The sequence below is a fragment of the Eulemur rufifrons genome, chromosome 7 (assembly GCF_041146395.1).
Source record: "Eulemur rufifrons isolate Redbay chromosome 7, OSU_ERuf_1, whole genome shotgun sequence".
NCBI classification, from domain to species: Eukaryota; Metazoa; Chordata; class Mammalia; order Primates; family Lemuridae; genus Eulemur; species Eulemur rufifrons.
In genome coordinates this window covers 24,327,548-24,354,590 of record NC_090989.1, presented here as the reverse complement: position 1 = coordinate 24,354,590, position 27,043 = coordinate 24,327,548, and positions in this window count along the sequence as shown.

Below are 27,043 nucleotides of genomic sequence, written 5' to 3'. Positions count from 1 at the left end.
AGAAATGATGATGTCTTCAAAAATGTAACTATGTAGAACTAGAAAATATTGTAAAGGGCTAACAGCCTATTTCAGCTTCTGTATCCATGGCTTGCTTGCTTGATGCTTAGCTTGGCATAACAGGCTTCAGAAAAATTGAGAAAAACAAGGCCCCAGGGAGGCGACCGCAAGTTACTTCCCAATAAAGGACTAGGAGTCCCGGGGCTCCAAACGACCAAACTTCATGATAAAGGACTAGGGGTCCCGGGGCTCCAACCAACCAATTAGATAAAAAGGGCAAGGCATGATCAGTGTGTGGACAGCTTGTGTGAGGCGTGTGTTTCCCAATATCGCTTGTAAACCAGAGACCAGAGTCTTGTAAACAGCCAAGAGTATAAAAACTCACCTTGTACCACAAGGCGGGGTCCTTGTCCATGGAGAGGCCACTGCGTTGGTGCTCTAGGACCTGGACCGTAACTTGAGCTACCAAATAAACTTCTTTGCCGTTTGCAACCTTGGTCTCTGCTTCCTTGTTCCGAGGGTCTAGGGGAACCGGATCGAACAACTAATGTCACAGATCATCATTTCAAGTCTTTACTGAGATGATTATGAAGGATAAACTGTAGCTATGTAGGGTCTTCAACTTCATTTATTTTACGATTCAGAACAAAGATTATCTTGTACTCAAGAAACAATGAATTGTTACACTTTCTTGGCTCAGAGAATCTGAGAAAATCCTTCATTGGGTACATCAAAATAAATTTATGTAACACTTCAACATGGATGTATTAGGAATAGTGTATCAAAATGAAATTTCTTAAGGTTTATTAAATATTTTATATCATGCAATCATATAATATCACACATGTACCCCAAATGTCACTGGCTCCTGTTTCCACTGGATCAATTACACATATTATATATATTATAAATAAATAAATAAATCTATATATATACGTATATATATTTGAGACAGAGTCTCACTCAGTTGCCCCGACTAGCATGCAGTGGCTTCATCATAGCTCACTGCAACCTCATACTCCTGGGCTCAGGTGATTGTTCTGCCTCAGCCTCGTGAGTTTCTGTGACTAGAGGTGCTTGCCAGGAGGCCCGGCTAATTTTTCTATTTTTAGTAGAGACAAGGTCTTGCTCTTGCTCAGGGTGGTATCTAACTCCTAACCTCAAGCAATTCTCCTGCCTTGGCTTCCCAGATGAGCCACTGTACCTGGCTATATCTTTTATACATACACATATATATAAAATATATATTTTAAATATAAGTAAATATACAGTTAACCCTTGAACAACACAGGTTTGGACTGCATGGATCCACTTATGCTCAGTTTTTCTTCTTCCTCTATCACCCCAGAGACAACAAAACTAACTCCTCCTCTTCCTCCTCCTCTTCAGCCTACTCAACATGAACATGATGAGGATGAAGACCTTTATGATGATCCATTGACACTTAATGAATAATAAGTATATATTTTTTCCTTATAATTTCCTTAGTGACCTTTTCTCTAGCTTACCTTAAGAATACAGTATATAATACATAACATAAAAAAGTATTAATGTACCATTTATGTTATTAGTAAAGCTTCCAGTCAACAGTAGGCTATTGGTTAAGTTTTTAAAGAGTCAAAAGTTATACGCAGCTTTTCGACTGTGTAAGGGTCAGTGCTCCTAACCCCCACATTGTCCATGGGTCAAACGTAAGCCTGAAAACCCTCTGTGGATATTTACTTCTTTTACTAAGTCCATCATATCATGTCTTCTGTGGTGAGTGTAGTTCATTCATTATGGAAATGTCTTCAGCTTGAAGACCGCCTGTTTTTGCATCTTTCCTGAGTATTATAAATGTTAGCCGGGGAGGGCACTTAGATGGTTCTGTCCCTGATCTAATTTTCATTACTAAATTCTGGATCAGGGAGTTCTCTAGAGGATTATGCATCATTTAACAGATCGTTGCTTCTGCAATCACAGACTTACCAAGTAGAGTCATTATACTTCCTTGTGGAGTAATATCCCTTCTCCACTGAGGTTCAACTTCTGCCCTGGAGACTGGAGAACCAGTAAACCCTGCCTCAAGATCACACAATTAACCTCACATTGGTTTTCAACACTAGGTTGAGACACTCTTCTTTGAGAACCTTCTCCTTATTTGCTCAGAGGTTGATAAGGCATTCTAGCTGTCCCCTAATGTATTTTCATAAAGCACAGGATAGGTGATATCAAATCATTAACTCAGGGTCACATACTGGTTAATGCCCTCTATCTTCTGTTAATGCAAGATGAAACTGAAATTTATTTCTGGAAAAGGTTGTATGTCTTTAGTATCTGCCTTCATTTTCCTAGTGTGTCTGAACCAGAAGATCAGAATTTAGGTCATTGATCTTGTTAAATAGGGCCAACAAAGAATAGTAATTAAAAAAAAAACAAACTAGAAATTATCTTCTTTGTAAAAGAGGACAGCGGGTCAATGATATTTTTATACCATTGACATCTACTGCTTGAATATATGTGTTAAATTTGCTAGCATAACAGCCCTTGACCCTATTCATCAGGTGATGTCAGTTTCTTGATTCTAATACTATTGCTGCCTTGGGGAAGGTTGACTATTTCCATATAGTTTGACTTCTGATGATTTTAAAATTGGAAACAGTGGATGTGACTAAATCATAGGGGAGGATTTTTTTTTTTATTCTCCTCTGGTAGTCATATCTACATGTGATATTTAATTCTAATAATTTAGTCAAAACTCTAATTAATTTCAATAATGGAGAAGTGTAACTAATAATCTTGTAGACAGCATTACTCTTAGTTACATCAGACATATGGGTTTCTCTTTATGCACGTATAGTCATATGTTTAAAAGCTTTATATTTGTAAAAAAAAAGTGATAGATGATTGAAAGAAGAATTAAAAATAATCTTTGAGTAATGTTTGATGATTCCCTTTTCATCAAACATGCACTTTATTCTTCCATCTCTCTATGTCCACTCTGCCTCTCTTACCTTATTTTTCCTTTCCAATTCTACTGTTATTATTATAACTAGTATTATGCAATAGTTTCCTCAATATCTTTCTGTTTTCTCTCATCTAATTTGATCTATATATTAACCAAATTAATGTTTGGTATTTCCTAATTTTATAACTTTTATCAAACCTCCTCACCGCTCAACATATATACATATATTCAGTGACCTTTTATTATTTATCAAGTCCAAATTCCTCATATTGTTACCAACAGTCTTACATTAACCTTCTTTTCACAATCCTATTAATATGTGATAAACAAGCAGAGTTTAACTCCCATGCCTTGCCTTTTCTGATATATAGGCCTCTGCTTTAATTTATTAATTTGACCTGGAATTTCTTTCCCTGAATTTTGAAGGGCAGACTCAGTGAAGTCATTACCTTGGGAAAGGCCCCAAGAGCTATTCTTCCTTCTTAAGACACTTGTAGGACTTTTAGTGTTTCCTTCTTATTATTATATTCTAATTTGTACTTTAAATATTACTTTGTAGATTTAAACAATCTATTGTGCATGAACACCATTGTAGAAAAGTTTTTATTTAATTATAATTTTGTATTTTAGCACACAGTCTTCTGTAACAAATAGAAGTTATTTATTAAAAGTCCTTCAAAAGAATGATGTAATTCTCTATATTTCAATTAAATACAGACTATATTACTTTATTTTGTAAGAAAATGGAAGGTTCTTATAAAGAGTGTTTAAATATCTATTGATTTTTATTTCTGGGAGATATTATTTTACTGAAAATGTCATATCTAGAGTCCAGTTTTGCCAACAGTGTTTCTAAAAACATCATCTAACATTGATCTCTTTGTTATTTCTCATTCTAAAGTAGCATCACTTTTTGATGAATAAGGATTTGGAGAACCAAAACGTGCATCTGAATCTGGAGCTGGAGAAGGATCAGAGTCTTAAAGGAATATTTCTTGGTTCAATGAAAGATAAAGCAAATCTATTTATTGTAATTTAGGAGGCAGAGTTGTATCCTAGGAAAAGAATACATAAACCACTTTTAATGTTTTTATTTGTTATTATTGATATAAAAAATGCATGTCTGTTAGAGAAAGCAAGAAACTAATAATCTTTTGCAGGTAATAGCTCTCATACTCCAGAGAAACCTCAAAGATAGCAAAATCCTATTAAAAATTTGATATTTATTAAGAAAATCTATATAAAACTATTTTGTTCCAATCTCAAATAACTTTCTTGGGGTTATAAACAAAATAAAATTGTGGTTTTTGTTTATTATGCCAGGCATCCCCAGAACATGCTAAGTGAATTTGACTATCACTTTGATAGTTCCAACCTGGTGTTTCTCAAATCTACTTTAAAATGCAGTGTTTCCTTAAGCCACATTTTTCTTCAAGAGCAGTGGAACAAATCTCTGTGTTTATTTGTCAGATAAAAAATTCAGGATCAGCTTTCTTGAGGTTGAATTGCCACATACTGCTGAATTAATTAAGAAACTGACTTCAATTCAAGAGTGCTGGGTACATTGAAGTACAAATGGCCCCGCAGGCGACTTTTCTTTGTGGCTATCATATTTTTCCACTACATTTCTATCTTCTGCATCAAACTTATATTTCTATCCCTCTCAGAAGTGGATTAAAACTTATCTCTTTTCAATAATGAAATTAGATCGCATAAGAAGTTTGCATCATTCTTACTGAGAAGTGAGGGAGAAGCATTTGTCAGCACTAATCTGGAAGCAGTTCCTAGTGATTTATTAACTCTTTCTGTGAAAGTAGTGCTGAAAATTGAATAACAAATGATATCTGAAGATTGGAAATTCAGACAGAAGGCCTTTTGAGGGCTATTCCCAAAAACACAAGGTGAAAAAAAAATCAAATTTCTAAAGACTCTTCAAAACAATGTCACATTTTCCAACATGGTGCTTTCTTCTATTTTCTAAGACATCTTCCCACTGTGAGGCAGAAATATAATAGGAATAAATCCGCAAATATTCTAAGATTGCTGCATCAAGACTGCAGGAATTCCCCTCAATTTATATGAAATACATGCAATTTATGATGTCCCTGTTGCAAAAGCAAAAAGATATATTCTAGCCTCCCTAGGGTTGTCAATTGGTACTGGATTTTGATTTACACAAATATAACCGTTGCAGAACCACTTAGTCACCTACTGGAAAATAGTTCTCTATGGGGTGAAATTCACTTACTTTGGATACTTTTGTAACATCCAGCAATTATTGACTTTTCCAATTTGTGCAAGTGTATTTCTTTAAACATAAGCCACCTTTTCTACCTTTTCTTATTACTTACAGTGTGAAAGATGTGTTTTAGCTTCAAATTACCTAAGTATAGTTTTTAAAATTTTATTGATTTCTTAATTGACAATTAAACATTTTATATATTCATGGTGTGCAATCTGTTTTGAGACATGTATACATTATGGATGGCTAAATCAAGCTAATTAGCATACCCATGACCTCACCTATCATTTTATTTTTATGTTGAGAACATTTAAAATTTACTCTCTTAGCATTTTTAAGTACATAATACATTATTATTCTTATACACTATAATCACCTTGTACAATAGGTCTTCTGAACTTATTCCTCCTGTATAATGGAAATCTTGTATCCTCTGAGCAACATGCCCCCAATTCCCTATGCCCCATTCCCCCAGCCCCTGGTAACCACAGTTCAAGGCTCTGCTTCCATGAGTTCTACTTTCACCTATAGATGAGATAATGCTATTTGTCTGATTATACTTAATCTACATGTATTTACTGAGCAACAACAATTTTATCATTTATCTTCTCTCTTTCCTTACATTGAAATTGTTATTAGATTCTATTGATTTTGCTTCAAACTTTATTTTAAAATATGTGTAATTACTTCCATCTTTTTTGAAGACCATATAATTTCTTATTGGAGACACATTGTAAATGTTTTCCCCATCTTGAAGTCTTCCTGAATATCACCTCATCATCCACATTTCTGCTAGAAGGGTCTCTTTAACATCATAATCTGATCATTTTATTTCCTTACATAAATTTACTTAGGGGTTTTACATTGCTATCAAAATAAACTTAAAAGCCTGTAATATTTAAAACAAAAACTTTCAATTTTGGTCCTATCTTTTCAGTCTTATCATCTATCATGTGCCCAAATGTTTCCTTCTCTTTATTCATGAAACATTCCTGGTTACCTTTTTCTTCCACCTTCTTGTCTTTGTACATATTCTTAGGAACAGTAGTAATCATTTTCATAAGTCTTACCTGTGGACACCATCATACTTATACTTCAAGGCTTATATCTTTAACTTCCCAGCATAGAATAAGTTAGAACTTTGATTTCTGTTTTTAAATCACTTTTCATATTTATTATTAGTTCTATTAGCTCTTATGTTGTGAATGAAATAAATTATTTCCTGAATAATCCATCATCTTTTTGAGGCAAAGAGTGAGTTTTGTTCTCAGGATTACTGAAATTTAACAAGGTCCATTGCAGTAGGAGGCCATCACTAAATGATTGTTGATTGAGGGACTCATTCCATTTTACAATAACAATATTTAATATCAATCTTGACCTCATGTGTTATGGCCAAATGGCTTTTTTCTGAGTCAAGTGCTCAGCATTCAATAAGATTAACTTTTCCACAGCCTTAACTTCCTGAGATTTTATGTCTTAAAACATTTTTCCCAGATCAGTTTTCTAACTTAATGTTATAGATATTGAATTGTCAGCTTGGATCTGCTGTTCAATTTTCCTCCTTCCCTGATCTTTATCAACTTTTGTTTTATTTTTGAGCTAATAGTTTTTCAGCAGTCCTAAGGAGATAGCCATGAATGATTTCTTCTAGTGAGCACCCTAAATGTCCATCTAAGTAGCAGTAATAAGAACTCAATATCCTAGGTTTATGAGCGTAAAAGTTATTGTGAAAAGCCTTTTTGGGGAGTACATTAAAATGTGCATATGGAAAATATTGTAAACAGGGATGAACGTAGTGGAAAAATCAATATAACCACTAGAATCACATGGGTTTTCATGGAAAAATGAGAGAAAACTTTGAATTTTTCATGTGTTACACATTTCTTAGAACAACTTAACATTTTTATTTAAATTGCATATTAATTATAACTACTTTCTCTGTTCAATTTACTATGCCAACAATTGAATATTTATGTTGAATATTAAATTACAGTATGCTTTTCTTTTGGAAAATATGATAATATTTTTCAGATATATTACTAATATATTCTGTTTTTGTTTGATGATTTGGAGGGTAAAACTTAGAAATGCAAATGACAATCTAAAATGTAATTTTTTCCCCCTCCAATGGCAGTGATCTTAAGGGATAGAGAATTGCTGGACCTTAATCGGATTATGCAAGCTTAGTTGTATGACATGCATTGGGTACTTAAAAATTGGGAGATAAGTTCATTTTAACTTATAAACAAAATCCCTTAAAGTTAAATATTTGGTTTTGAACTGTCTTAAGCTTTAGAGTCATTGTGCTTAACTCAATTGGTCAAATATTAATTTTTTTCCACATAAAATGTGTTAAATCCTCCTGGACAGCTAGCAAAATTGAGCCTTTTCTCTTGAATCAGAAATTGATTTTCTCTAGTAACAAATGGAACTTGAATTTGTAATGTATGAGTTCAATGTTAAACTCCAAATCTATGATATTTGTGTAGGTGCTACATTTGCCAAATTGTGTTCTTCCATCCCTAAAGATATTAATTTCAAGTCCTGCCCATAGGAAGATCAATGAAACACAAAGAAAAAATCAATATATGTTTGAGCTTTTTGCTGCATCTTCTTTAAGAGAATACAGAGTATAATTTAATTCTGAAACATAGTTTTTAAAATGGAAATCCATAATTGCTACAAAAATTGAGCATTAACTGATACTAACTCTTTTAGAAACTGGTCATATTATTAGTAACTTGGCCTAGTCTGTAAATATGGTAAATACATACACAAACACACATACAATTATATAAAACCAAGAATGTAATTAATAACAATGAAATGAATACCAAGGGACTCATCATCTAAATTAAGATACACAACATACACAGCGTTAAGATACCCAACATTATACAGAAGCCCCCTTAATCTGATGTGAGTCCCTTTCCCTAATAATATATTCTACCTTTCAACCATGGTTAAACACAATCCTTGTTTTTCTTTAAATTATTCTGATTTTTTTCATAGCTTTTCACTTATTCATCTTTTCTGAAGTACATGTCATTAGGCATTGCATGGCTTTAAACTTTGTGCAAGTTGAATCATACCATGTGTATTCATCTGTAATTTATACTTTACATCTTGTTGCTTTCTATACCTTCATTTCATTCATTTTCAGTTCTGAATATTATTCAATTGTATCAATACAGAAAAAATTCCTTTTCATTCTAGTCTAGATGGGTATTGGGATGTTCCCAATATCTTACACATACAATGATACTATGAACATCCTATTATATGTCCAATATTATACACATGCATAAGTTTGTCTAGATCAAATACTCATAAGTGGAATTGCTCCACTTTAATAGAAATTGCCAAACTGTTATTCAAAGCACATTTCTTACTTTATTCTTTATCTAGATGTGTATGAAAGCTCTCCTTGCTGTGCTCACTTATAAACATTTGATATTGTAGACCTTTTAAATATGTTAAATCCCATGATTATGAAATTGACTCTCATAATTTTAATTTGGATTTCTCTGCTTTGTAACTATATTCATTTTATTAGAAATTCATTTTGACCACTTGCTGAAGTGCATGTACTAAACTTTTAATATCATTACTATTTTTTAAAGCTGAGTTGTCTTTTTGTTATTAATCATGTTAGTATTTACATATTCTAGATTTAGGTAATTGAGATTTATGTTTAAAATATCTTCTCCTAATTTACTGTTTTTTTTTTTTTAAAATTCCTTTGCAGTGCATTTTGATGAAAAGAATTTCTAATTTTAATGTTCATATCAATTTTACTTATATTTTAATGGTCCTATTAGCTCATTAGCCTAGCAAATAATTAGTGCCATATATGGGTTTCTACGATTAATTATTCATTTTTTTCTTTATGGTTTGTATTTTCAGAAATACATACGAGAAGTAGTGACAGAAAGCAGATGAGTGATTATGTAGGACCAGATCTGGGGAAGAGTGCTAGTGTTAGTGTGAAGTGGTACATATAACTTTTTGAGTGAAGGAAAAACTCATTTGTGGTAATGTTAACATGGCCGTTTTTATCTGCCAAAACTAATGGAACTGAACAATTATAATGGGTATATTTTATTTTATGTAAATTATACCTAAAGTTATTTGAAAGATAAATGTTATTATGTAATATTCTGTGTCTGAGGGCTGTTTGCTGTTTATGGTATCTTGTTTCTGTGTACGTGTGTGTGTGTGAGTGTGTGTGTGTACTCTCATTTAAGATACACATTTTCCTTGGAGATTTTAATGTGAGACTATTTTTCTTTCAGAGATGACTATAAGTTATTTAAAGAGAATTCCCTAGAAAGTAAGATTATTTTTAAATTTATTTTTAAAATTCAGGATATTATGGGGGTACAAACATTTTGTAAATCACTAAGGATGTTCATTAGCGAGATTTTTAAAATGAAATATTAAAAATATTCCCCCAATGCAATGGCTTAAAACAAAAATCATTTATTTATTTCTTCCTCACAATTTTAAAGTTCTGTTCTACTCAGCTCCAGGTTGTGGGTCAGGTTCAGGTTCACATCACATGTCTTATGTTTTTCCTACCCAGCCTGAAGGTGCATTCACTCTCTGCACCACATAGTTAGGTTAGAGACAAGAAGCTTCACAGTTGTCACCTCCCCACCCATTTTCCATTGGTTAAATTCAGCCCCATGACGGGCAAAGTCAATGGCAATCCCAAGGATCATCTCTGTGCAGAGGGTGGGATTGGAGAATTAATGTCTTATGATTAGCGATACATTATGGATGTAATATGTATCAGAAGCAATTTTCAGGAACACAATTTTTCATTTGCTTAGCATCAGGGTATACTATAAGCAATTTTCCCAATAGTGCACTGGCCATGGGGTGAGGAAGCAAGATTTACATATGCTAGTCATGTTTTCACTAAAGCTAGAGTTCTTCGGGATGCTAGATTGATGGTGGGTATCTCCTTAAAATCTTTATCTCACCATGAATCAATAAATAACCTTAAATAAATGTCAGCTGCAGTTTATCATTCTTTTCTTGATCATAGGTCTCACTTATTTTTTGATCTATATACTATCTATTTGATTGTTTCTTTGTTGTGCTGGTTGGCTGTAATAGAACTTACAAAAAACTAACCAGCATTTTTAGCATTTTTCGAAGAGACGGCAAGATACTAAGTCTGTGACTTTGTTGGAAATGAATAGATACATAAATTCTTTACTTAAAAAATATATTTGCTATAAACCACATAAAATTTGAATATAGACCTTTCACCTACTTGCTCTCCACTCTATCTCAGAGTTTTTCTCTGGCATTATCATTTTATCCAATTTTAACTCATGCTTTTCCGGGTGGCTTTATCAAAGTAAGGTCAATTATTTGAATATATTATAGTCACAAAGATCTGTATAGATAATGACAGTTTGCACTCTCCCTATGTCTCTGCCACAATGGTCTCCCTATAACAGTGAAGTAGATTTGAGAGAAATTTTCTCTGCAAGGAATGTAAGGAGAGCAGTTCCTATAGCTTTATGACCACTTCATAACAAGTAAAAAGGACTGAACTCTTCAGTTTCAAGTTTAGCCAAAATGCAGAAACCTTCTTTGTATAATAACTGTCATAACACTCAGGTGCTACTAATCTTTCTTCCCACTTTTAAGTTGTATATACAGACCAGATGCTCCATTCTGTGATCACTTGGTATCTCAAAAGAGATCAATATTCAAAGAGGAAACATTTTAGGAACAAGAAGACAGTTGTTGGAAGCCTTTTATGTGTGATAGATATATTCATAGATCATCATTTAGGAATATTCTTAAAAACAAACTGTTGTAAATACCCAAGGAAATGGCAGCTTCCCTAAAAAGAATTCTGAACTTCAGTAGCGTGATACAGCCCCTTCCCACAAAGATTCTTTATAGTTTCCTTAAATAAAATTGTACCTGGCTCCATTAAAGAACTATCCATTATATTCTTTTGAATCAGTTCCAGCTCATCATAATTTTTTTGTTAATTTCAGAATATTACAGGGGTACAAATGTTTTGGTTACATGGATTGCTTTTGTACTGCTTGAGACAAAGTTATAAGTGTGCCCTTCACCCAGATAGTGTACTTTGTACCCATTTGGTATGATTTCACCCATCCCATTCTTTCTCCCCTCACCTGCTTGATTTCAGTTGAGTTTTACCTCCTACTGTGCACATGAACACTGTTCAGTTAGTTCAAATTTAATAGTGAGTACATGTGATGTTTGTTTTTCTTTTCTTGTGATACCTCACTTAGGAGAATGATCTCCAGTTTCATCCAGATTGTTACAAAAGGTATTAATTCATTTTTTTATGGCTGAGTAGTACTTCATGGTGTACATATACCACATTTTAATAATCCATTCATGAATTGATGGGCATTTGGGTTGTCCCTTTGTTTCCACATCCATGCCAGCATGTATTGTTTTGGACTTTTTGATAAAAGCCATTCTCACTGGGGTTAGGTGATATCTCATTGTAGTTTTAATTTGCATTTCCCTGATGATTAGTGACATTGAACATTTTTTCATATGTTTATTGGCCATTTGTCTATCTTCTTTTTAAAAGTTTCTGTTCATGTCTTTTGCCCAGTTTTTAATGGGGTTGTTTGATTTTTTCCTTGCTGATTTGCTTCATTTCTTTGTAGATTCTGGTTATTAGCCCTTCATCAGATGTATGGTGTGTGAATATTTTCTCCTGTTAGGTTATCTATTTGCTCTTTTGATTATTTCCTTGGCTGTGCAGAAACTTTTTAATTTAATCAAGTCTCATTTATTTATTTTTTTTGTTGCTGTGATTTTTAACTTATTTAATCAAATTTTGACTGATATTTGTAAGTTACCGAAGAACAAATCATAATCCTTAGCTCTCTACCTCCTCCAGTCCTCAGACCCCAGTTTACAACTATTTTTTGGGTCTCTTCTCAGCACTGCACCAATACATCCTCAACTGTCTCCAGCTGTTTACCTACAAAGCTTGTTTCTTCTCTATAATTCATGAAGTTGACTAATGTTTCTGTCATTCTTTCAGTCATGTCAGCTTGAAATCTCAGAGAATTGTGTCTCTCTCATACCTTGAAAATCTATCTTCAAACTATTTTATATTGAAAGAGAATTTTATACCTGACCTCTTATTTTCACTTATTTCCACTTTTGTTTATAAATTTATTACATTTTCCTCAAATAGTGTATTATTCCTTTATTCATATTCACTTTTTTCCTCAAACTTAAAAAAAAATCCCAAATGCATCCACTTTCTTTCTGTACCATAATGACCTTGACTAAATAGCATTATCTCTTACTTTGATTACTGTAATAGTTTATCAATACTTATTTCTACTTTACTTTACCACCATGCCCCTTTGTTGGTAGCAAATTGTCCACTCAGAGACTAGAATGATATTTTGAAAGTAATTAAAATCATGTCACTTCATTGCTCAAAACTTGTTTTGGTCTGAATGTTTATGTTCCCCCCGAATCCATATGGTGAAATCTAATTCCTAAGGTGATGGTATTTGGAGGTTGGGCCTTTGAAACGTAGTTAGGTCAGGAGAGTAGAGCCTTCATAGATGGAAATAATGCCCTTATAAGAAAAGGCCAAAGAGCTAGCTCACTCTCTTTCCACCATGTGAGGTTATAGGGAGAAGTCAGCAGTCTGCAACCGGGAAGAGGGCTCTCATCAGAAATTGATCATGCTAGCATCCTGATCTCCAGAATCGGGAGAAATAAATTTGCTTTTTATCAGCCACCCAGACTGTTGTACTTTGCTTTGCCAGCCTGAAGGAACTAAGACAAAACTCTCAAAGGCTTCCTATTCCAAGTAAAATGAACTCAATAGTCCTTTCTGTACCTGCAAGGCCCTACATGGCTTCAGGCTTCCTCACCAACCTCATTGTCTTCTATACATCTCCCATGTATATTTGTGAAATAACGTTGAGTTCATTGCTCTTTTTGGCATACACAATCTTACTTTGTTCTCACAATACTGACTTTTCTGTGCCAAGCGCCAAGAAAAATCTCATTTTAGAGACCTGGCTCAGTACTTAATATCAGTCATGCATCTGCTCAAATGTTCTTCTTTCAGTGGATACTGCTTTACCCAACATAGCTGCTGTGCATCCTCACTCTCTGATTTTCAAACTACTTTTATTTGTTTTTCTTCCTAGGGCTTATCTACCTGATATTATCATTTCTCATATTATAGCAATTAGTTATAGTATATCATTTTATATTTTATCATTTTACATTGTATTAAGTTATATTATATCAGGCTATTCTATACAATTTATTTTAAATTTTCCAGGGAAATGTGAGTTCTAAATAAGGTGTTGTGTAATTATCTATTGTTTTGGTTCTATATAAACAACTATTGAATAAATGACTGAAAAAAAGACATAAATTCCTCTAAACTCTTTAGCCCTCTCAGAATATTTTCCCCAAACATAGCAAAGTCAAATAACTACAATGCACTAGAACCTGTGTCAATTGCTTATTTCCAAAAGGTAAGAGTCACAGTGACATTGATTTTCTATCACCTGTTACCAGACAATCCTTTAAGACAAAGCTCTACAATGTAACAACAAAATATAAATTTTAACCATTCAGTTCCTAACATTTTTTACATCTCTCACTAACTCTTGCTATTTTCTCTGTATGCAACAATTGTCTCTTTAATTCTGGTGTAAAAACCCTACACATTACTAAGTATCAACCCAAGTGCCACTTCTTATACAAGACCTTTCTTCTTTTCCCCTAATCAACACTGAGCTCAAACTCTGTAATATTCCCACTGCACTTTGCTTCTACCTCTACTATATCATATGTGTGTGTGTATGTGTGTGTGTGTGTGTGTATGTGTGTGTGTATGTGTGTGTGTATGCATGTATAAAACAAGTGTCTCTCAAAATACTGATTTTTGTACGAGATAGTAAGATTCTTGGGAGATAGATTCATGTTCTATCCATTTTATATCTCTCAGTGTCCCTAACATGGGATGACAAGCACTGAATAGTATTGAATATTTACTAAATAGAATAGAATAAAATGAAAAAAAAATAGAATGGGATAAAATACAATGGGCTTCCCTAGCAAATAAAGCTTACAATGACTTTCCCTTTATCTGAATTGGTATTGTGCTTTTTTATTTGATTTTTGAACAGTTGCCACATGTGTTTTTTTCTTTAACCATGTTTGTAAATTCCAAATAACCAGAGCTTTCTCCCTTCACATATTAGGTTAATTAATAGAGCACATAGCACTATGTAGGTATTTAATACTTAGTAATTTGGGAAGGAATACTATCTTATATTGCAGAATTTTAAATTTGAATATTAAAGGAAAAATTTTTCTCTCTCCTCAGTTGACAGATGAGGTGGTTGAGTAAAAACAAAGCATGCTTCTTTCCTCATAAAGTTTAGTATTCTAGTGACAGCTAGAAATAACTTTAAACTATTGCTTTTAAAAAGGTAAAGATACAATTCATTATAAATTAAAATGTTCTATTTCCTTTGTATATGTGCATATACTAATAAACATTAACATAATGTTTATTATTACATATAAACTTTCTGGGAAACTATATGATAAAAATCACTTTGTGTGTATCTATGTACATGCAATTTTTAGTAAAATGAAAATCATAGATAAAATTAAAATTTTTAAATCCCCCAAAGTACTATATATCCCCCAATTGACCTCAGTTATTTGACTCCACAAAATGTAATATTGCAGGGCTTGAAAAAATTAGAATTCAGATTTTGAACATCCAGAGTGTCTAATTTGCCATGTAATACTATATGTACCGTGACACAAACAATTATATGTGATACGTGATTTTGAAAAATGAAATTATAAGGATTAGTGGATAAATAAAACAGAAAATAAAACTATCCTTTACTAGATATTCACAAAGGTCTCATTCAAAATACAACTTTTAAACCTGGAACTGAATGATAATTAGGAGAAAAATAAAACAAAAAAACTAATCATTTGTTAGATATCAACAAAGTTCTCATTCAAAATACAATGTTTAAACTGAGAACTAAATGGATATAGAATAAATTATAGGTACAGAAAGCCGAAAGTAAGTGCAATTGGATTGTAGGTACAATAGGTACAAGGATGGAGGGGCTACAGATGGGAATGAGAAAGGTAACAGAGGCCAGATCATAAAGGGGTTTGTGGTCATCAGAATTTATAATTTACCTGAGATGATGAGAAGTCAGTAAAAGGTTGATCAAAGAAATTATCTATCGGTGTCTTTTGAAAGATCATTTTGGTATTATTGAGAGAGGAATGAGGGATCGTAAAAATAGTTGAAAAATTAGTTTCAATTTCAGGAGATAATAACCCAGAATATGAAGAGTGTCAGGAATGTTAGGAACAGGTGTAGGTGGGAAGCATTAACCCCAGGAAAAAGAGGAGGCCAATGAGCATTTAGAACCTAACTCTCAGTGGCAGGAACTTGCGGGTAGGGACTTTTCCTGGCCAGGAGCATGCGCAGAAACTAAGAGCTCTTATCCAAAGGTGACCTTTTCCCTATTAACATATATTAGCATAGTAAAAATCACTCCCACCAGCGCCATGTTTACAGTTTGCAAATGTCATGGCAGCCCCTGGAAGTTACTGATAAGGATAAAACTGAGGAAGGCCCTTAGCTCTAAGAACTCTCCACCCTTTTCCCAGAGGAATAATGACTGTTCCACCCACCATTTATTATATCATAAGGTGTAGACATAAAAGTAGAAGCGCTGTAAGACCTTCACCACTAGTGGAGATAGATCCATTTCCCCTCAGGAAATGTACTTTCACTTTCTATTCTATGCTGAAAAGCCTGCAATAAAAGGTGCTTGTGTGAGTTGCTCCTGTCTATCATATGGTCACACTGGCCGAGCTTGTGATTCTTCTAAGACAGAGCCAAAGAACCAGGGCAATACCCCTCAAAAAAATCAATGCTGACAGTAAGATGGGGGAAACTACACATTTTAGATACTTTTAAAAGCAGAAGGATTATACTTTAGTGATTGATTGGAAGTGGGTCTGAGGAAGAGAGAAGCAAATAGCTAACACCCAGAATTCTGACTGGGCAACTGTTGGCACTGTGATGCCGTTCATTGAAGGACTAAAAACACAGGATAAATACAAAGAATGGGGTGGTGAAAAAATAAGTATCTCTGTTTAGGGAAATGTTTTAGGTCACTGTAAATTATAGATATGCAATAGGCAATTGGCAATGCTGGACTAGAGGTGGGAAAATAACCACTGCCTACATGCTTAGATTCTAGTCGTGAAACCAAAAATACTAAGAAGAGACTGGCACTAAGCCCTGAGGGACATCAATGAAGGTAAAGGCTGAAGAAGAAGGCTGGCAGATATCAGGGAAATGGAGTGACCCAATACAGGATGAAGACCAGGACAGTGCGATAACATGACAGCAAAGGTGGATATGTTTTCAGAAAAAAAGTGGCAAATTGTTTCAATTACTACAATACTTTAAATAAGATAAAGAATGAAAAATATTTTTAAAATGCAGTGATACTGAAACTGTATTAGGATTTTTTGAAAGTCATTTTAGTAGAATGATTGGAGCAGAATATAAATGGGAATTAGCTAAGAAAATAGAAACAAGCTCTGATGGACAGCATTTTCAAAAATGCTGGCTTTGAGGGGGATGAAAGATCCCATCCATGCCGGTAGATGGAAGAGAGCTTGGTGGTGAAGTAGTTTAGGAGAGACTTTAGTATTTTCGGATTCTTGTGCAATAAGTTTATGGATTAGGAAATATTGAAGATACTGGAAGGAGAGAAAGGAATGGATAAAGTAATAGTTGATGAACTTGCAGTAGATTGGACATAGAGAATCAGTGGGAGAAATAGCCTTATATGTAATGTATAGATAATACAGAGGTAGATTTTTTGGTTTTGCTCATGGGACAATAAGAGCATTTCTTCCCAATTATTTCAGTCCTTTTAAGTGAAGGCAAAGTCATCTCCTAATGGCATTGAAATTTGAGAGTCTTGACTGATATGGTGAGTGGAGAAGTTTTAAAGAGTTATTGAGAACAGAGGGCACCAATTAGAAGAAACATATTAATAGTAGGACTGATCAGAAGTATTGAGCATCCATTTAAAATTGGCAAATATGGCTTTCATTTAAATGACTTATTGTTTGTCTCCAGCACCACTCATGTCTTAAGTGTGTCAACAGAGACGGGAACCATTGAAATCATTCAATATTAGGAAAATTATTCTATTTGAAAGAGCATACTACCTACACATGGGAAAATAAGTGTAGAAATTATCTGAATGATAGGGATAAATGACAGGGATTTATGAATTTGAGAAGAAAAATCTGGAACTTGGTAAAAATTAACCAAATAAACTATAAGAAAGGATGATATGGTAAGTTGGTTTTTAGAATTTATCAGTAAAAAAGTGAATCTGTTAAAGATAGGAAACTCCATGTTGTGCTAAAGGAGTAGAATTGTAAGGGGAATATAAAATGTTGCCATTATAGTAACAACATCAAAGCATTGAGAATTTAGTGAATCAGAACTATTTTCAAATATATTGACATTAAATTCACCCAAGATGCTGGACACTAGTACTTGAGTACTAAGTAATCCAGTTAGGCAAGTGCCATAGTTTCTAATAAATATATGGGTGTGCCAAAGAGGTGAATAGCTAGAAACAGTAAACCTATCATTTGATCCAGCAATTCCATTATTGGGCATCTACTCAAAAGAACAAAAGACATTCTATAAAAAAGACATCTGCACTCGAATGTTCATAGCAGCACAATTCATAATTGCAAAGACGTGGAAACAACCCAAGTGCCCATCAATACATGAGTGGATTAATAAAATGTGGTATGTGTATACCATGGAGTACTATTCAGCTATAGGAAACAATAGTGATATAGCACTTCTTGTATTTTGCTGGATAGAGCTGGAACCCATTCTACTAAGTGAAGTATCCCAAGAATGGAAAAATAAGCACCACATGTACTCACCATCAAATTGGTTTCAGTGATCATCACCTAAGAGTACATTTAGGAATAACATCAATCGAGTGTTGGGCAGATGTGGAGGGGAGGGGATGGGAGTATACATACATAATGAGTGAAACGAGCACTGTCTAGGGCATGAACATGCCTGAAGCTCTGATTCGGGGTGGGGGGGGCGGTGTGGCAAGGGCAATATATGTAACCTAAACTTTTGTACCTCCATAATATGCTGAAATTAAAAAAAAGGTATCAGTAGTAGTATAGCAAATACCATTAACTTTTAAAAAATAGAATGTGACACAAATTAATGAGAGTCGAATGATCTTGAGGTTGATGGGATAAATGGAAAAATGAGCAGTCTTCATTTGAGACTCCATCAGGATTAGAAATAACTTCCTCTGAAGAAAAAGAAATATATGTTTTAGAGAAGTTTATAAGAGATAACGGCTAAATAGTGTACTAATATTAGGAAATCCGTTGGTTATAGTGTAGGAATTCTATTGGGTAAAATAGATTTAGGAGTGAGAGGAGGAATAAATATTTTCAGGACAGATCAACACAAGCAAAGCTGAGATGTGAGTATGAGAAGATATATGACGTACTCAGATGTTGAAGAAGACAAAAGAAAGAGATTCAGGGCATAGTAAAGTCAGAGGCCCCAGGTTACTGAGATAAGCATATCAGATATTACTCTCTCCCCACTGGTAAATAGTTGAGGTAAACAGGTAAACAGGACAGCTAGTGCTGCCCTAGGTGCAAGGAGCACCTTGGAGTAGAAAGGGTCATTGCAGTTAGGACTTTGGTTATATGGTAGCTGAATATTAATTCTGTATTTAGCATCCTATCAAATAAAAGAAAAATATTAAAAGTGTACATTTATATGTTCTTTGTGTTATTAAAAAATTTATTGTCTAACAGTATATTCTGTGATTAGACCTTAAAAGTCCTGATCATTTGTTCACTGATGACACAATATTAGAAATGTTGGTTTTATTCTGTGATTGATTTGATAATATCCCTTTAGGAAACAAATCTGCATCATTCTCCTTATCAGGGACTTTAACTTTGAATTACCAATCCAACCACATCCAAATATTTGTATATTCACAAGTAAATTTATTTTATCCAATTTCAATGTGCCTAAAAGTAAATATATGAACAAATGAGCAAAGAAAGAATGGGTGAAAAACAGATTTAATAATAATACCTGAGTATTTCTATTATAGGTTATTACATGGTATCTGGGGAAGAAAATAAATTGTCAAAGTTTATAATATGTATTCTTAGCTTGTCATAATATAAAGTATATTAATGTATAATTTGCCTCTGTTTCTACAGTATACTTTGTCTCAAAATTTTGCTTTTTAAAATATAATCGTTATTCTAAAAATGTCCAAAATTGCCCACAGAGTAAGATACATTTATTTACAAAGCCAACTACTATATGGAAAATTGGTAAATAAAGATTTATTTGAGCAACATAGTGCATTAAGTGGAAATAGTGTGTTTAAAACCAGAGACTCTCATATGTTCTTCAATGGAGAAAACACAAAAGAATTATTATAATACCAACTTGCTTCCTTCAGGGCTCATAATTTGCACGAAGATAAGTGCATTTGGTAGTTGTGAAGGGGCTTAGAGATTAATGAAAAAAAGATTATTAAAAGTTTAAGGAGCAACAATTTTTAAAGAGAAATATTACTGTAGTAAAATACATGAAAGAGTAAACAGATGTATACATTGTATGTTGCATAAAAATAAAAATTAGTTTAAAGTCAAACATTTGGACACAGATTTTTAAGGCATGCATTCATTGGAGTGATGCACATTAATAGGATAGTCAAATGTTCTGTGTCAACTGGGATCATTTATTTTGGAAAGAGAAGAGAAGATAGGGATGACCAGAATCCCACCACAGTAAAAAAGGGAAAATGGTTAAATTTGGCATAGTGATGGATGTACTGAATATGGATTGTCTTGGATTCTCTTTGACCTGGAAGAGATCTTTCCAGAGACTATTTTATTTTATTTTATTTTATTTCAAAATATTAAGGAGGTACACATGTTTTGTTACATGAATACCTTGTACTGTGCTTAAGTCAGGGCTTTTGGTATGTCTGTCACCAGAATAGTGTTCATTGCACCCAATAGGTAAGCTTTTATCCCTCACCCCACCAACCCTCTGCCCTTTTTTGTTTCCAAAGTTCTTTATTTCTCTTTGTGCCTGTGTGTACCCATTGTTTAGCTCCCATTTATTAGTGAGAACACGTGATGTGTGGTTTTCCATTCCTGAGAAATTTCACTTAGAAGAATGGTCTCCAGTCCCATCCAAGTTGCTGCAAAAGACATTATTTACATTATTTCATGCTTTTATATGGCTGAGTACTTAATTTTCTGTATATAATCATATAATATGCATGTACACACTGCATTTTCTTTATCTACTCATGAACTGATGGCACTTAGGTTGATTCCACATCTTTGCAGTTGTGAATTGTGCTGCTATAAAAATTCAAGTACAGGTGTCTATTTGATAAAATGACTTATTTTCCCTTGGGTAGATACCCAGAAGTGGATTGCTGGATTGAATGGTAGGTCTACACTTATTTCTTTGAGGAATCTCCATACCATTTTCCAAAGAGGTTGTACTAGTTTACATTTCAACCAACAGTGTAAAAGTGTTTGCTTTTCACCACACCCACACCAACATCTGCTTTTTTGGACTTTTGAATAGTGGCCATTCTGATAGGGGTAAGGTGCTATCTCATTGTAGTTTTAATTTGCATTTCCCTGATGAATAGTGATGCTGAGAATTTTTTCTTTTCTTTTTTGTGACTATTTGCCTATCTTCTTTTGAAAAACTTCTCATGTCTAATTTCTTGATCTCATATTCTATTTGATGTGCTTTCAGTTCAATGCATGTTCAAAGAAATAAGTCAAAAGCAAGTATTTGAGAAAATATAGTAATTTTTAATAAAACTTGAAGACAACTATAATCTTCAATACCAATAAATTAATAGATTGATAACACATTGCAGGTTAGAGAAAAACCAAATCATTATACCCATGCAGGGGTAGCCCACAAGATGGAAATTAAACTTCCTCAACAAAATTTCAGGCACATTGACATAAACTTTCATAATACTTGAGACAAAGAAAAGATAAAAAGAGTTTCCAAGAGAAAGATTAAAAAATACGTGGATCATATTCATGTTTTGGAATAAGATTGGCCTCAGACTTCTCAACAGCAGCTGGGAGACAATGGAACAGTGCCTTCCAACATCCTGAAGAAAAAGAATTTTCAACTTGAATTTTACACATAGTCATAAGACAGTTGTGGAAGGGAGGAGACAGATATTTTCAAACATTATGTTTCAAATAATTTATCCACAGTGGACTCAAACTCAGAATGATATTACTAGAGGATTTGTTCAACCAAAAAAGGGACTCAATTTAAAAAGAATAAAGAACTTGATTGGGGAAACAGAATATACCACACAGATAAGGAGCAACAGGATTCACAGAATAAAAGTAAAGAAAAATCCCAGGATGGCAGCTACCAAGAAAGCAATGTCTTCTGGAGCTGGAGGATTGAGACCTCAAGACTATGTATGCATGAAACATTTGTTCTCTGGAAAATTTTATCAAGATACTTGTTGGAGTGTGGTAAAAGATTTATGCACAAAGACAAAGACAACAAAACAGATTTTAAAAAAACCCTGAGTCTATTATTAACATTAAGAACAAAAGTTGCATGAGGAAATAGTACAGTGATTTGACCAAAGCAATGACCAATTTTTCACATTTATGAAAATGATACCTGTATGTGAGAAGGAAATCTCATAATATATAATCTTTTCAGTCCAACTATTTTCTTTTGTGTATAATAATTTCTGTAAATTTATTCACTGGGACAAGTTCTTCACTTGTCTTCAGAGTGAAAAGTTAGGCAATCCCATGACTCCTTTGGTCAAAGTAAAAATTGTAATTATAATTTCTTATAGTTACAAAATTCTCCCCCAATCCCAATTCTTTTGATTACCTTGTATTCCACTTGTGAATTTTAAACCACACTAATAAGTTCTGGCTCATTAACTTTTACATTTTTGTATTATTTTCTATCAGCTCAATATGTAATTACATGTTGATATTATGCTGGTTTCTTAATAAGTATTTCCAGTAAACATCCTGCTACAAATATAAGCACTGATTTTTAATTAAACAATGCTTGTGATTGTGATATCACCATATTAAGAGAACTTTTGCTTTCCTTTTTCATGCAAAAATTGAATACCTATGATGTGTCTGCATCCATTCTTCCACTCTTGCTATCCTCTCCTGCCTATGTCTATCATACTTCGGCCCTGAAATTGACTTATCTTTCTTCACAACATTGTTCCCCTCCGTAGTAAGTAATTTTCTTTTCAAGATACAAATATAAGGCAATCTCCTCCATCTTAAAACAAAACAAAAACAAAAGAAAATTTTCCTCAAACTTACTTCCTCCAGCTACTGTCTCATTTCTCAACTTTTCATTGCAAACTTCGTAAGAATCTATGGTCCTATCCTTCTCATCCTAGTCTATCACCATTAGCCCACTAGAATAAAGCCTCTATCTCCATTGTTCACCAGAAAAGTTTTTATCAAGGCTTACAATGTCTTTCACATTACCAAGTTAATTATTTCCATTTCCACTGATCTATCAGAAGCCTTTGATGTACTTAATCTTGTCTTCTTTCCTTGGTATTTCCTATATTATCATAACTTGTTTTTCCTACTAATATGATGGTCATTTTTTTATCTCTTTTGTTAAATTGTTATCTGTTATAACTCATTTTTTGGGAATGTACCAGAGATCAGTTCTGAGCCTTTTCTCTTTTTATCTCACTTGTTAGGTAGTCACATCTAACACTGCACACACACACACATACACACATACAATCTTTTGGATACTGGACCTAAAAAAGCCAATTGCTTACTTGTTATTTCTACTTGAATGTCTAAAGCTTATATAAAAACTAACACATCCAAAATAAGCTTATCCTACACCCTCCCACCCCTGGTATCTCTTCCCATTCTTCTCAACTTCAGTATGATAAATTTATTTCCTGCAAGTGTTAACAGGATCTATCTATGCTTTATTTTTAAGCATATCCCAAGTCTGACATGATCACCCTCTGTCTTTCACCAGTGTCACCCTGGGCCAAGCTATCAGCATCTCTCAACTGGACTAATTCATTATCCTTGTAACTGGTATTTCTGCTACCTCCTTAGAGATGAAATAAACACTAAGCACACTAAATAAATACATTACCTACTTGATTACAAGTTGATTATTGCTATAGAAAAAGAAAAAGGGAAAAAAGAATAGAGGAAGGAAAAGGGGTGCTGAGTGCCAGATTGTGTTTGTGTGTATTTACATAAAGTTGCAGTGGAGAGTGGTCAAGACAGGCCTTGGCAAAAGAGTGGGAAATCTTCCAGGTAGGTGCAAGTTAAAATAACGAAAATAGTGCAACTGGAATGAAGTCAGAGAGGGGAACATTGCTAGATGAGAATGTCCAACATAAAAGAGGACTCAATTATTTACTTAATCCACACTTGATGCCACAATTATTATATAATAATTTCTATAATTTAGGACACAGTAAGAAAATTGACTCTTGTCCTGAGTAAAATTTGAAAACATTGAAGGATTATGAGTAAGGAGAGGCCCATTTTAAATTTAGTTTCTAATCAATCACCCTGGATGCTCTGTTGTGGGTAGACTATGTCGTGGGGGAGCTAAGTGAAGAAAGAATTAGCTGGGAGTCTATTGCGGGAATCTGGTCTCAGGATGATGGGTGACTCAAAAAAGGACTAACTGAGAATTGAGAAGGGCTCACATGTTGGATACATATTCTGACAGACTGGATGCTGGAGGTGAGAGAAATAGTACATCAAGTTATGGTTCCAAAGATGTTGGCCTCAGCAACTTGCAGAATAAAGTTTCTATCCACTGGCAGAAAGAGGCTGCAGGAGAAGCAGCTTTGTGAGGGAAAATCAGGAATCAGTTTTGGTTGAATGTGAAATGCCTGTTTGGCATTTAAATTTGAGTAGACAGCTGGATATGTGAATTTGAAATTTCTGTTAGACATTTAAATTGAGAAGGCAGTTGTATATATAGCAATATAAAAAGAGTTAAGAGCTAAATATATTAATTCAGGATTTTTCCACATATGGCCAGTATTCAAAATTATAAGGATAGATTACATTATCAAGGGAATAACTATTGATTAAAAATGGAAGAGAAAGAGGAGTAAACAGACTGAATAGTACTGAGAAAGCATTGCCAACAATAAGTGGTCAGGACTTGGGGAAGTGAAGCAGAAATCAGAGGGGAGGCTAAGAAGGAGTGACCAGTAATGTTGGGAGAAAATAGAGACATTGTCTAATCATGGTCTTCTCCAAGCCAAGTGAACAAAATGTAACCAATGTAACAAAATGTAACTAATCAACTGTGTTACCGGATCTTAACAAATCAAGGAAAATTGATCCTGAATGGGGTTATTTAAAGAAAAGTTACAAGAGAAGAGTTAGAAAAAGAACACATAAGTGGATATTGCAAAGGGCTTTACTACAAAGAAGGCAAGGAACAGGGCGGCTCCTGGGAGAAGACCTGAGATCAATAGAAGTGTTATTACTGTGGCTGGTATTTTTTCATTTTTAAAATGGAAGTATTAACAGCTTACGTGGATGCTTATGGAAATGATTTACTACAGTGTGAAAGGGAAGAGTTGTCGAAGAAGTCTCCCTGAACAAGAAAGAAATGATAAATTAGCATACAAGTGGAGAAATGCACTTTATTTTGGAACAAGAACATTTCTTCTAGAGCAGCAAGGAAGAAGAAAAAGTATGTGAGAGGCGGGGCGCAGTGGCTCACGCTTGTAATCCTAGCACTCTGGGAGGCCAAGGCAGGAGGATCACTTGAGGTCAGGAGTTTGAGACCAGCCTGAGCAAGAGCGAGACCCCGTCTCTACTAAAAATAGAAAGAAATGATCTGGACAGCTAAAAATATATATAGAAAAAAATTGACCGGGCATGGTGGTACATGCCTGTAGTCCCAGCTACTTGGAAGGCAGAGGCAGAAGGATTGCTTAAGCCCAGGAGTTTGATGTTGCTGTGAGCTTGACACGACAGCACTCTAGCCCGGCCAACAGAGTGAGACTCTGTCCCCCCGCCCCCCCAAAAAAAAATAAAAAAAAAAAAGAAAGAAAAAGTATGTGAGAGAAGCTGCTGATTGATTTCAATTTTCTACTAAAATAGGAAGCAAGGCCATCTGGTATTAGAATGGTAGAAGGAGGGTTGGGAGTGATTGGGGGTTTAGATAGACTGGTGTGTTTGCCCGGCCGTACTGAGAGCCCTGAAAGCCTGACACAGTCTGGTACCTATCACCTCTTTAACTCTATGACTCGCCCTCCCATAGTGTAGGCTTGGTTCCCTTGTTTTCTTAGTCATTATAGAGAAATGTCAAGCTCATTCCTGCCTTAAAAATTTTAATCTTTTGCCCCTTCCTCCTGGTATACTTTCCCCTGATATCCACATAGACCTTTACTCACTTTATCAGGCCTCCATTCAAATGTGAGAACTTTCCTAACCAACCACTTCATTACTCCCTATTCCCTTATCCCTCTTTATTTTTCTTGTTATTACCTATTATTACTGTAATTAGATTATTTATTGCCTGTCTTTTTCCAGTAGAACTATATTCCTATGACACTATTCTCAGGTTCTAGAGAAGTGACTGTTGGTCAATAACTAACTCCTTTGAATAAATGAATGAATATAGGAATTAGTGAATGAATGAATGAATGATTACAGGGGGAAGAAGAGAGAAGACAGAGGGGTGTGTAGCAGAGCTAAATCTCCATCCACTATAATAGGAAATGAATGATAGGTTGTGTGCAAATTGCTTATTTAAGAGACATGGATATGAGCAGAGTCTTTGATTAATTAAAATTAAATTACAGCAGGAACACATACAATTACCCAAAGCATTTGCCTGTAGGGAAGGTGATGGCCTGAGAGAGTGCACAGAGCACTTATTTTTGGTTAAGTCCTTTTAACATGGTTTGATCTTTTCAAACAATGACTCTGTAACATTAAAAGCAGGTTATTGTAAAATACCAGTTTGAGTGAAATGATGCATTTTACTGCCATTTCTGCCATTTAATACTGTGCGATTCAAGTTTTTTGTTGCCACCACAAAAGCAACCATTTGAAGAGGCTGGAACTTGAAGGCCCTGTAGTTCAACAGTACTGATGTCAGATACCTTTTGACTTTGGAGAGTCCTACGCTCTCTTTTCCAATGTTGCAATTGCCTTTGGTTGCAGGCAGCAAATAGGTATAGAAGAGTAGCCATTACATTTCAGTTCAAAAAGCTGAGTTTATTAAATTTTGCACTTTTGAATATGACTAACTTCTAATCCATTCTTCCATGGACAGAAGATGTGACAGCTGAGTGTCCGAACACCAAGACTCTGTCCTAAAATATATTTGTTCTAGTTGTGTGATGGCATGCAAGTTATTTCACACCTCTGTGCCTTAGTGTCTTCATTGTTAAAATGGGGACAACTACATTTTAGGACCATATGGGTGACATAAATTAATAAATATACAAAGTTTAAAACATTACCTGATATACAGTAAGCAATAAATGATAATCCCACCATAATAATTATTAATATTATTATAAATATTATTTCAAGCAGCCTCCAAATGGCTACCTGGGCTTGCATATCCCTCTTTGTGTATATTATCAGTAAGACAATGTTGGGGG